Source organism: Anomaloglossus baeobatrachus, chromosome 2, assembly GCF_048569485.1.
Source record: "Anomaloglossus baeobatrachus isolate aAnoBae1 chromosome 2, aAnoBae1.hap1, whole genome shotgun sequence".
Taxonomy (NCBI): domain Eukaryota; kingdom Metazoa; phylum Chordata; class Amphibia; order Anura; family Aromobatidae; genus Anomaloglossus; species Anomaloglossus baeobatrachus.
In genome coordinates, this window is record NC_134354.1 from 644,762,816 (window position 1) to 644,775,562 (window position 12,747).

General features: G+C 42.3%; 1 protein-coding gene across 1 annotated transcript in view; it reads left to right on the top strand.

Annotated features, from left to right (window-relative positions):
* The first annotated feature begins 5,954 nt into the window (after positions 1 to 5,954).
* RDH5 (retinol dehydrogenase 5) overlaps positions 5,955 to 12,747 on the top strand; it is a 111,100-nt gene continuing 104,307 nt past the window's right edge. Inside the window, exon 1 of the mRNA XM_075336952.1 lies at positions 5,955 to 6,143. The gene's annotated coding sequence lies outside the window, so the exon portion shown is untranslated. The remainder of the gene's footprint in view (positions 6,144 to 12,747) is intronic.

Sequence of the window (12,747 nt, forward strand, 5' to 3'; positions counted from 1 at the left end):
GAATCTTCATACCTCCGAGTTTTCACATGGACCATGTGTCCTTGTGAATAACTCATGTGTCTGTGTGATCCATACGGAGACATGTCCAGTATTTACCATCAGCAATGATGAAAAGGGCCAATAGAAATCTATGAGTTCATGAAAAACACTTACAGCACATGGATGACATCCGTATGCCATGTACCAGATTTAAATGCATTCAAGAAATTAAAGATTTTTAAGTGTTAAAGATGGGCAAAGATGATAGATAGATATTGATGATAGATAACTAATAGATAGATAAATTATATATTGTACAGCTATTTAGCCAAAAAATAAATAATAAAATGAAAAAACCACGTGGGATCCCCCATCTTTGATTTTTTTAATTTAATCGTATGAACGTATATCTTACCATCATATAAAAGTAAACACCAGACAATAGACAGTGATTGAAAAATATCAAAAGGATAAAAAAATCAAATTTGAATATCTTTGAAAACCAGCAAAAGTAAAGCAGACATCTGTGAGCTGATATTATCAGGCTGGAAAGATCCATGTTTATTGGGCTCTTCCTAGCCTAAAAATTGCAGCCCGCAGCCACCCTAGAAGTGGCGCATTACATTAGATGCACAATTCTGGCTCTTCGTTTCAGCTCTTCTCAATTGCCTTGGTGCTTTGGCACTCAGGAAAATGGTTTGTGCTGTTAATGTCAGCTGTGAATTGTCCCAAAACACAGCTGACATCAAGCCCTGGTGTTAGTAATGGAGAGGTGTCTTTCAGACACCCCCTTTTACTAATCCAGTCCGTAAAAAGAAAAAAAGACATACAAAAATAGTATATTTTAAAAAAACAAAAAACACTACTAGACTCCCTGGTTCACCAATTTATTAAAAAAAAAAATAACCATGCAGGCCGCTGTTTTCCTGGGATTCCAACATGGTTCAGAGACTCTCTTGTAGTCCACAAATGGAAACCTGCAAAAAACAGAAACATAAAAAAACAGAATAATAAAACAAGACATTTTCCCACTTTCACAACTTTATTCCCCAACAAAAGATAAAATATCCAGCAGGTCCTACGTAGCCCAGAGTAAATCCGATGATCAAAGTCTATGGATCATCATTCAGACACTCCTCCATAGGCTTTGAGCAGTAGTCTCTCCCAGCTCAAGCTGTGCTCCGTGACACCCAGTGCCTCTGATGAGCAGTGACGTCAGTAATGTCACAGCTCATCAGACGTTCCAGTTGACTCTGCACTTGCGTGTCCTGGCAATTCTGATGAGCAGTAACATTACTGCTCATTACTTGAGCCCGGACACTTGAACCCCATATTAGTCTATGGGGACCCGAACTTAAGTGCTATAAAATGGTGGAAGTAAGGGGTAGAGGGCGGCAAAAGGAAGATTAAACCCAGGGATTAAAGCCAGACAATTCAATTTATCTAGTTTCCATGCAGCTTCCAGGTAGGTCCACTCATTAACTCTTATGAATATTCACTGCTTCCCCTGCCTACCCTCTCTGACAGAATCTGTGATAGGTTGCCCTTATGGTAGCTGTCTGCGTCCTCGAAGTACAAAGTAAAAATAAATTATTTATTGGAAAAAAATGATGTGTAGTCCCCCGTATTTTGATACCAGCGCAGATAAAGCAGACAGCTGGAGGCTGCAGCCTCCAGCTGTGAGCATTATCTTGGCTGTGAATCAAAATACGGAGGACCTCAAGCAGCTTTTTTTCCCTTAATTCAAATACATTTTTTTAAAAAAAATTGGCGTGGGATTCCTTGCAATTTTAATACCCAGCCAGGATAAATCAAAAAGCTGGAGATTGATCTTCTGAGGCTGGGAAGGCCCATAATTATTGGTCACTACCTTACTTAAATAATAGCAGCCTGCAGCTGCCCCAGAATTGGCACACCATTAGATGCACAAATCCTGCCTCTTACCCTGTTCATCCAGATTGCCCTGGAGCATTGGAAATCTTCGTAATAAAACAGCTGTGATTTGTCAAAAAATCCCAGCTGCCACGAAGTCTGAATTAGTAATGGGTAGGGGTCTATGTGACCACCCCATTACTAATTGTGTAAGTAAAAAGAAATAAACACAAAACACAGAGAAAAATCCTTTATTTATAAAAACACCCTCTTTCTCCAATTTATTAACCCCCAAAACACCCCTACATGTCCGACGTAATCCACACCATGATGTACCACAACGATCCCGGCTGTGCTACACTCTGAGGTCACAGTGTGCGTTCGCGTTAGAAAACATGACTGATCACTGCAGCCAGTGGGAGAAACTGGGGAGATGCAGATGTAAGAGTGTTGACATTAGTGAGTTTACCTGAGGCAATTGGGATGAGCTTGGTAAGTGCCAGCATCTAATGGATGAGCCAATTGTGGGGTGGCTGCAGGCTGCTATTTTAAGGCTGGAGAAGGCCCAATAACCATGGTCCTCCCCAGTCTGAGAATACCAGCCCCCAGCTGTCTGCTTTATTTTTGCTCAGTATCAAAACTGGGAGGACCCCACACCAATTTTTAAACTGATTTATTTAAATTAACATTTTTTTTTAAAAAAAGCCGCATTAGGTCTTGCGTATTTTGATATACAGCCAAGATAAAGCGAACAGCTGGCGGCTGCAGCCTTCAGCTGTGTGCTTTATCTGCACTGGGTGTCAAAATATGGGGGACCCTAATTCATTTTTCCGATTATTTATTTATTTTTCCACTCCACTTTGGGGACCCAGACAGCTATTGTGAGGGCAAACCAATTGTAGACGCTGTCACAGAGGGTGGGAAGGAGTTAATATTCATAAGGTTTAATGAGCAGACTCGGTAGCAGTATGACAGATGTGCAGAAACTCATTAAGTATAAGTGTCCTGCTTTAATCCCCATTTTGCTTCCATTTTGCTTTTTTTAGGTTTATTTTTATCTGGGCAGCTGAACCTGAACAATAACACGGAGAAGTCCATTTTCAGGGTCCATGCACGGACACTAGATGTTCAGTATGTATGCTCCGAACTTTACAGTACAGGTTCGACCATCACAAAATAATACATATAATTTAACAAAAAACGGCATGTAAATTCATTTTCTTCAACTTGCAAAAATTCACAAAAAAAGCCATTTTTAGTTTTTTTGCGAACATGCTATCATACGCATATGGTATACTATAAACACAATATTAAACTGTGGTTTAAGAAAATTGTGCATTAACTATAGTAGCAGAAAAAAAAGTAGATTCAAAGGTAATGAAAAATAAAAATGAAGGACTTCTCCGTTTTCCTTGAAACGTGAGACTTTGGCTCATAAAACACTTCATTGTGTTTGCAACCTCTAAGGGGTGCTTCACACACAGCGAGCTCACTGCCGAGATCGCTGCTGAGTCACGCTTTTTGTGACGCAGCAGTGACCTCATTAGCGATCTCGCTGTGTGTGACAATGAGCAGCGATCTGGCCCCTGCTGCGAGATCGCTGCTCGTTACACACAGCCCTGGTTCGTTTTCTTCAAAGGCGCTCTCCCGCTGTGACACACAGATCGCTGTGTGTGACAGCGAGAGAGCGACAAATGAAGCGAGCAGGGAGCAGGAGCCGGCGTCTGACAGCTGAGGTAAGCTTGTAACCAAGATAAACATCGGGTAACCAAGGTGGTTACCCGATATTTACCTTAGTTACCAGCCTCTGCAGCTCTCACGCTGCCTGTGCTGCCGGCTCCGGCTCTCTGCACATGTAGCTGCTGTACACATCGGATTAATTAACCCGATGTGTACAGCAGCTAGGAGAGCAAGGAGCCAGCGCTAAGCAGTGTGCGCGGCTCCCTGCTCCCTGCACACACAGCTAAGCGGTGTGCGCTGGTAACTAATGTAAACATCGGGTAACCATACCCGATGTTTACCTTAGTTACCAGTCTCCGCAGCTTCCAGACGGCGGCTCCGTGCAAGCGCAGCGTCGCTTGCACGTCGCTGCTGGCTGGGGGCTGGTCACTGGTCGCTGGTGAGATCTGCCTGTTTGACAGCTCACCAGCGACCATGTAGCGATGCAGCAGCGATCCTGACTAGGTCAGATCGCTGGTCGGATCGCTGCTGCATCGCTAAGTGTGAAGGTACCCTTAAAGTCTCTTGGACATTTTAGATTAAAGTCTACCAAATCCACCACTTTAAATTTGAACAACTGATCCTTTTGTTCTTCCTTGAGATAAGATACCATAAGTAGTGTCTGGCAGCGACTTTCTGTTCTCTTCCAATTGAAAACATGTGAACCTTCAGCTTAGCTAAACATGTATGTTGGAGAGACATAAATGTCATCTGGATGAGTAACTTAGTGGTGGTCAGGACAACAATGACAAAGTAACAATATGCTTAAAAACTGTAGGAAAATTTCCCCATCTGATTTGTAAAGGCAGGGCTTATGGGATTTTAAAAGCAAGTAGTCAAATCACGTGGAAATATTTGCTGTAGCTACACCTTGTTTGCAGGACCTTGGCTGATATGGCAGTTGACCATTGGCCAGTCGAGGAATGGTTGTAGAATGGATCTGACATAAACTATGGGTCTGAAATGATCATGATTCTCTGTTTTGAGTACTATATGTTGTCATAAATAGTGATGGGCTGTAATTACTTATTGAAAATAGCAATCAGGTAGATTTTCAATATACTGTAAATGGACTCCCCAGAAAAACATTACCATTATTTTTATAATTACAGACTAGAAATAGGCCCGATGCTATCGCATCAGGAGTGTGGTGAAATGAACATCTGTTTACGGCGCCACAAAGCATTCAACTGCAGTAAAGCGCTGACAGCAGAAGTGGCGGCGGCAGCCCCGGACAGGTGAGTATACAGCAGTGTGTGTGTCTGTGTTCAGTATATACATGCATGTGCGCTATGTGTGTGTATGTGCTTGGTGTATCCATGTGTATCTGCTATGTATGTATATGTGCTCGTGTGTGTGTGTGTGTGTGTGTGTGAGTGTGTGTGCAGTGAGGACCTGGAAGCTGGAGCATCGTTCGAATTGCGGCTGCGCAACCGATAGTGGCGCGGTGCATGCCGGAATAGGTGGACATCCACAACTGCGGATTATGTATGTCGATGTGTACCTGAATTTGCTGAGAATAGTGCTTATAGGGCATTTCCCTAAATTTGAGTTCCACCTCTGGGAGTCACACCTACCTGTACAGCAAGTTTCTGTGATCTCCCATTTATGACTGGCGTTTTCTAAGGGTCCCAGAAGTGGCAATGAATGGATAGAGCCAGCACATGTGTTGCCACCTTTCCACTCACTGGTGGTGAGATGCCAAGCAGAACTGGACCCTGGGTATTCCTGTTTTGGAAATAGCTGAGGATCCCCGAGGCAGGAATTGACTTGAAAGACTCGGTGAATGTGCTGCCACCTCTCCACTCACTGGCGGTCGGATTCTGGCTGGAAGTGGAGATTGGCGCAACCTCGATCTGGAGACTGGTGATGTTCCTCAAGGTGAAGCCCACATCTTTTGCAATGCAGTAAATGTTTCTCGGGAGACCACAAGGTGTTTCTAACAATATGTGTACATAAACGAGGATGACTTTCAGCTACAATCTGTGCCTAATACCTCTAGAACCGTATTGTTGCCTCTTCTGTTTATTATGTGTTGCTTATATATCGCCATCATATTCTGCAGCACTTTACAGATACTACCATCACTGTCCACATAATCTAAAATCTGTATGTGTTTGGCGAATGGGAGGAACCCAGAGTACCCTGAAAAACGCAAATCGGGGAGAACATACAATTCCATGCAGATGTCCTTGGTGGGATTCGAACCCTGGACCCCAGTGCTGCAAAGCAACAGGGCTAACCTCTATTTTTTTTTTCTTTCCGCTTTTCTTCTTATTCTCTCATTCAGCAGTCACAGTGCTAAGTGTTAATAGCTCAGTCTCCTCCTTATCCTCCCTCGGTAAGTAAGTCTAGGAAAATCTCTCCTTTAAAGCCGATGGACTTTGTCTATAACAACGTCCGTTTTCACAATTAGCCAGACACAGCGGAGCGCAGCACAACACTGCACAGAGGTAACGAGCTAGTTGCTACATCTAATCACTAAAGCCGCTGACAGCTGTTTCCAGAGAACCAAGATCCTGCTCCACCCAAACATTGTATAGCAAACAGGAAAAGCCTAAGGGACTGTGAAGGTAGGCGCTGCTGTCACACTGTCTGCTGTGTGCATTTTATGTCACTGACAGGCACTGCTGTCACAATGAACGCTCTGTTAATATTTAACTCCATCTTTGCTAAGTGTCGACTCTCTGGCTTGTGTCACTTATTATTTCAGTGCAGATGTTACAGATAACACAAGAATATGGAAGATTTGGGAAGTTCCACTAACATACTTCTGATACAATGCCATGTGCTAGATAGGACCGATCATTCATGATGAATGTATAGGGTATTCCAGGTGTATGTACCATTGGGTGATATTTTATTTTATGTGCATGCGTTTTGGTATTTGAAGGTTATGACCTTCGAATAGGAACATCCATTTATCCACTAGCGCTTGGCTGCTTTTGCAAGGTCTTTGGATCAACATTCCAGTTTACGCTAAGCTTTTCATAAAGGATTAGTGAACCAAAAAGCTTCTATTTTATATAATAGACTGAGAGTAGAGCCGTGCTGCAGTTTAGATGCCTGTCACAACTTAATATATCTGTGACAAATGGGACATTTGAAGCTTAGACCTGAAAACCACGGGGTTTTGAAAAGAAAACTGCTTCTTGAATTGACAATTATATTTACTGGTTGTGATTAGTATCTATTCGTGCTCAGATACTGCTTACTGAATACCAAGTACTATTCCAGTGTTTGTCATGGCAAGAAAAATGCTCGAGTTCCCCATAGACTTGCATTAGATTAGTTATTTGTGCCGAATACCGGAATAGTACTTAGGGATTCATTATCATTACGAGTTATCTGAACACAAATAGTTACTATTCGCCCATCACTAGTGTGATGTTGAACGTTAACCCCTTTTTTCTAAAAGGTATATTAATAAATAACACACCATATATCATCATTATGAGATGGGTGAAGGTCTTACACCTAGAAATCCCTACCGGTCAGCTGATTTCTGCTTTAGGAACTATAATATGTGGAAAGGAACTGCATTTTTTAGGGTCCACTGCAAGACTGTAGTTTTTCTCTCATTCAGTTGAAACAGAAATTGGGGGGGCCTACACCACTTGCATTCGCATTGCGGCCTTTAAACAGTTGTTCAATTGGAGCCACGTCATTATGATAGTTATGGCAATCCTAAAAATAGGCTATTAAATGTTGGAGCCTTAAAAAAATCCTTTATTGTGTTGGAAGCTGAAAATGGGCAAGAATGAGCAATTTTGCAAGCAAGCTCCAAATTATGGCTCACAAAGGCTAGCCAGTAAGGTCGTATCCCTCAGAACAGCTTCTATAGCATAAATTACTTAAAAAAATAAATGCAGGATATGATAGATGTACAGAACACAGCTTGCTGCACATGAGTATGAGAACTAAATTGCAACATGAGGGAAGAAAATTAACTTGTCTAACGGATTATGTTTTCTTCATCTTGGGTCTACGTCTCACATTTTGGAAAGTGACATGCCTGACATCCCAGTGTAAGGAGATTTAGGAAATTATATATGCAAATTGTCGCTTCAGAGAGGAAAAGGACTTGAACTCTAGTGCAACTTATTGGAAGTAGCAATCCTAAAAGCCAATATCAACTCTTTAACAATCCTTGCCATTTACCCTGTCATTTGGAAAGGTTTGTTAAAGGGTCAACATTGACCATTAAAATTGATACTTCCATGGCACTAGAGTTCAAGACTAGAGATGAACAGACCCATGAATATTCGGCTGAACTTTAAAAGTTAAACGAACGTTAAAAGTTCTGTTAACTGAAGTTCTCAGTTAACTGAACGTTAAAAGTTCAGTTCGGAAGCCGGACTTGACCCAAACTTGACTTCGTCCCAAACTTAACTCCAGACCCCAAACCCCATTATTGTAAGTCAATAGAGACCTGAACCTCTATGCTGCAAAATGGCTGTAAAATGGTCGTAATAAGGGCTAGGGGGCTGCAAAAGGAAGCACAATGGGGGCAATTGCTCTGCGAACAAATGTGGATAGGGAATAAATAAAAAAAAATAAATTACATGGGCTCCCACCTATTTTTGAAAACCATTGCAGGTAAAGCAGACAACTGTGGGCTGCAACCCTCAGCTGTTAGCTTGGGATCCCCCAATTTTTGATAACTAGCAAAGGTAAAGCTGTTTTTTAAAAATATTTACATAAATTATTTTAAAAAATTGCATGGGTTTTGCCCTATTTTTGATAACAAGCTAAAGTAAAGCAGACAGCTGTTTGCTGGTATTATCAGGCTGGGAGGGTCCATGGTTATTTGTCCCTTCCCAACCTAAAAATAGCAGCTTGCAGCCACCCCAGAAGTGGTGTATCTATTAGATGCACCAATTCCGATTGCCCGGTGGCAATCTGGGTGATACATACTCTTGGAGTTGACGTCAGATGTGAATCTACAGCTAGCATAAAGTACAGGGTTAGTAATGGGGAGGTGTCTATCAAACACCTACATTACTGACTTGGTAAGTATAGAATTAAAAACACACACAGGAAAAAAAAGCTTATTTGAATAAACACTCCACCACATGCCATCATTCTCCAATATATTGAATAAAAAAATCCTCCAACTTCCAACTTAATCCAATTGGTGAATAAACACTCCCCTTTACTCCCTCTTTCATCAATTTATTAATTGAACAGAAATTCTGGAAGTTCTGACGTAACCCAATGGAGTAATGTCCCACCACGCCCATCGATTCCTATGGAGCTGCGTTCTGAGAATGTTCTCAGAACGAGGGTCCATAAGTCACTGCTGGTCAGTTTTGCATTTTTTCGGATACCTTGATTGAATTTCTCCTGATAAAATAAGCCCAACTGATGGTGGGTCTACTTCAGTATATAAAAGGACAATAGGATCTTCTGCTGTAACTAGATTTCATGAGACATAATAAAAAGGTCTTGCGGAGTCCATGTCTTAATGGGCCTGACCTGTGTTGGCAGCACAAAGAGAATATACAGCCATATGAAAAAGTTTGGGCACCCCTATTAATGTTAACCTTTTTTCTTTATAACAATTTGGGTTTTTGCAACAGCTATTTCAGTTTCATATATCTAATAACTGATGGACTGAGTAATATTTCTGGATTGAAATGAGGTTTATTGTACTAACAGAAAATGTGCAATCCGCATTTAAACAAAATTTGACGGGTGCAAAAGTATGGGCACCTCAACATAAAAGTGACATTAATATTTTGTAGATCCTCCTTTTGCAAAAATAACATCCTCTAGTCGCTTCCTGTAGCTTTTAATGAGTTCCTGGATCCTGGATGAAGGTATATTTGACCATTCCTGTTTACAAAACAATTCCAGTTCAGTTAAGTTTGATGGTCGCTGAGCATGGACAGCACGCTTCAAATCATTCCACAGATTTTCAATGATATTCAGGTCTGGGGACTGGGACGTTCATTCCAGAACATTGTAATTGTTCCTCTGCATGAATGCCTGAGTAGATTTGGAGCGGTGTTTTGGATCATTGTCTTGCTGAAATATCCATCCCCTGCGTAACTTCAACTTCGTCACAGATTCTTGCACATTATTGTCAAGAATCTGCTGATACTGAGTTGAATCTATGCGACCGTCAACTTTAACAATATTCCCGGTGCCGGTATTGGCCACACAGCCCCAAAGCATGATGGAACCTCCACCAAATTTTACTATGGGTAGCAAGTGCTTTTCTTGGAATGCCGTGTTTTTTTGCCTCCATGCATAATGCCTTTTTATATGACCAAACAACTCAATCTTTGTTTCATCAGTCCACAGGACCTTCTTCCAAAATGTAACTGGCTTGTCCAAATGTGCTTTTTCATACCTCAGGCGACTCTGTGGCATGCTTGCAGAAACGGCTTCTTTTGCATCACTCTCCCATACAGCTTCTCCTTGTGCAACGTGCGCTGTATTGTTGACCGATGCACATTGACACCATCTGCAGCAAGATGAAGCTGCAGGTCTTTGGAGGTGGTCTGTGGATTGTCCTTGACTGTTCTCACCATTCTTCTTCTTTGCCTTTCTGATATTTTTCTTGGCCTGCCACTTCTGGGCTTAACAAGAACTGTACCTGTGTTCTTCCATTTCCTTACTATGTTCCTCACAGTGGAAACTGACAGTTTAAATCTCTGAGACAACTTTTTGTATCCTTCCCCTGAACTATGTTGAATAATCTTTATTTTCAGATCATTTGAGAGTTGTTTTGAGGAGCCCATGATGCCACTCTTCATAGGAGATTCAAATAGGAGAACAACTTGCAAGTGGCCACCTTAAATACCTTTTCTCATGATTGGATACACCTGCCTATGAAGTTTAAAGCTCAATGAGGTTACAAAACCAATTTAGTGCTTTAGTAAGTCAGTAAAAAGTAGTTAGGAGTGTTCAACTCAAGAAATTGATAAGGGTGTCCATACTTTTGCACCGGTCAAATTTTGTTTAAATGCGGATTGCACATTTTATGTTAGTATACTAAACCTCATTTCAATCCAGAAATATTACTCAGTCCATCAATTATTAGATATATGAAACTGAAATAGCTGTTGCAAAAACCCATATTGTTATAAAGAAAAAAGGTTAACATTAATAGGGGTGCCCAAACTTTGTCATATGACTGTACACAATATGAGGCATGTACTTTTTATGTTATATTAATAATAATTTTTCTTTCTATAGCACCAACATATTTTGCAGCATTTTACAATTCAGGGGGTACTTGTACATACAAGTTGAGACTTTCCAAAGTAACACATTGTTCAATGCATACCAAGAAGAGTGAACTTCAATCTATGAGGAAATAGGGGTAACACAAAAGGTAAAATAAAGTGCTTGTAAAATACATAGGGACATTCAAATAACGCTGTATGAACCAGTTACCAGGGAGTACAAAAAGCTACAGAATGTGTATGAGAGAAAACATTGGATAGTTAGTTAAATGAGTGACGTGAGGTTATAAGTTAGTCTGAAGAAATGTATTTTTACTGCATGGTCGAAACTATGGATTGTCTGGGGAAACAGATTCCCGAAAATTGGTGCAGCAGTAGAGAAGTCCTGGAGATAGGAGTGGATGTTAGTTATAGGTCATTAACGGAACCGAGAATACAGGTAAGGAGGTGTATAGAGATACAGGAGGAAATGTAGGGCAGTGCAGAAGTGTGGAAAGCTATGTGTGTAAAGGGGGCTTTACACGCAGCGACATCGCTAGCGATGTCGCTCGTGAAAGCACCCACCCCCGTCGTTTGTGCGTAACGGGCAAATCGCTGCCCATTGCACACAATATCGCTTGTACCTGTCACACATACTTACCTTCCTAGCGACGTCACTGTGGCCGGCGAACTGCCTCTTTTCTAAGGGGGTGGTTCGTGCGGCATCACAGCAACGTCACACGGCAGGCGTCCAATAGAAGCAGAGGGGCGGAGAGCAGCAGCATGAAAGTCACGCCCAACTTGTTGCCGGAAGATGCAGGAACACTGTTGTTCGTAGTTCCCGGGGTGTCACATGTAGCAATGTGTGCTGCCTCAGGAACGACGAACAACCTGCATCTGAAACGAGTAATGACATTTTGGAAATGGACGATGTGTCAACAATCAACGATTTGGTAAGTATTTTGCATCGTTAGCAGTCGCTCGTACGTGTCACATGCAACAACGTCGCCAACGAGGCTGGATGTGCATCACGAATTCCGTGACCCCAACGACATCTCGTTAGCGATGTTGTTGCGTGTAACGGGGCCTTAAAGGCCCTGTCACACACAGAGATAAATCTTTGGCAGATCTGTGGTTGCAGTGACATCATGGACATATTGTTCCATTTGTACACAGCCACAAACCTGGCACTGATTGTCCACAATTTCACTGCAACCTCAGATCTGCCACAGATCTGCCACAGATCTGCCACAGATTTATCTCTGTGTGTGACAGGGCCTTTAGAGTTATGAATTGATGCTGGATTCTGTAGCACATGGGCAACCAGTGCAAAGACTGGCACATGGTGGTGGCGGCATCAGTAAAGTGGTTAGACAGAAATATGATCATGGCTGCTGCATTGATGATACAGTATATTGGAGAGGGGAGAATTTAGTGAGAAGGAGACCAATTAGTAGAGAGTTGAATTCGTCCAGACAAGAATGAATCAGCAACAGTTAGGCTATATGCCCACGGGCGCTCGTACCTGCGGATGCATCCGCAGGTACGAGCGCATGTTTCCCGCATCTGGCCACCGGCGTCCGCAGCTATTTTTAGCTGCTAGATTACAGCGGAATAGCTGCGGGAAACATGCGGAGATTCATGCGGCTTACCTGCGGACGTCCCGGCCTCTTATCTCCATAGCGGAGGGCCGGGATATCCGCAGGTAATTCCGCATGAATAATTGGCATGCAATTATACATGCGGATGCCTACATCCGCAGCATGGTCAGCAGCTGCACTTTCCGCAGCGTGGACACAGCACTCCCCATAACCCATAGGATAACATGGGGAGTGACTGTACATGCTAAAACCTGCGGATTTATCTGGAAAATCCAGAAAAATCCGCAGGTTTTCCGCAGCAAAATCCGCAGAAACAAGGTCCCGTCGGCACATAGCGTAAGGCCATGTGCCCACGGGACGCTCGTACCTGCGGATATATTCGCAGGTACGGCCGCATGTTT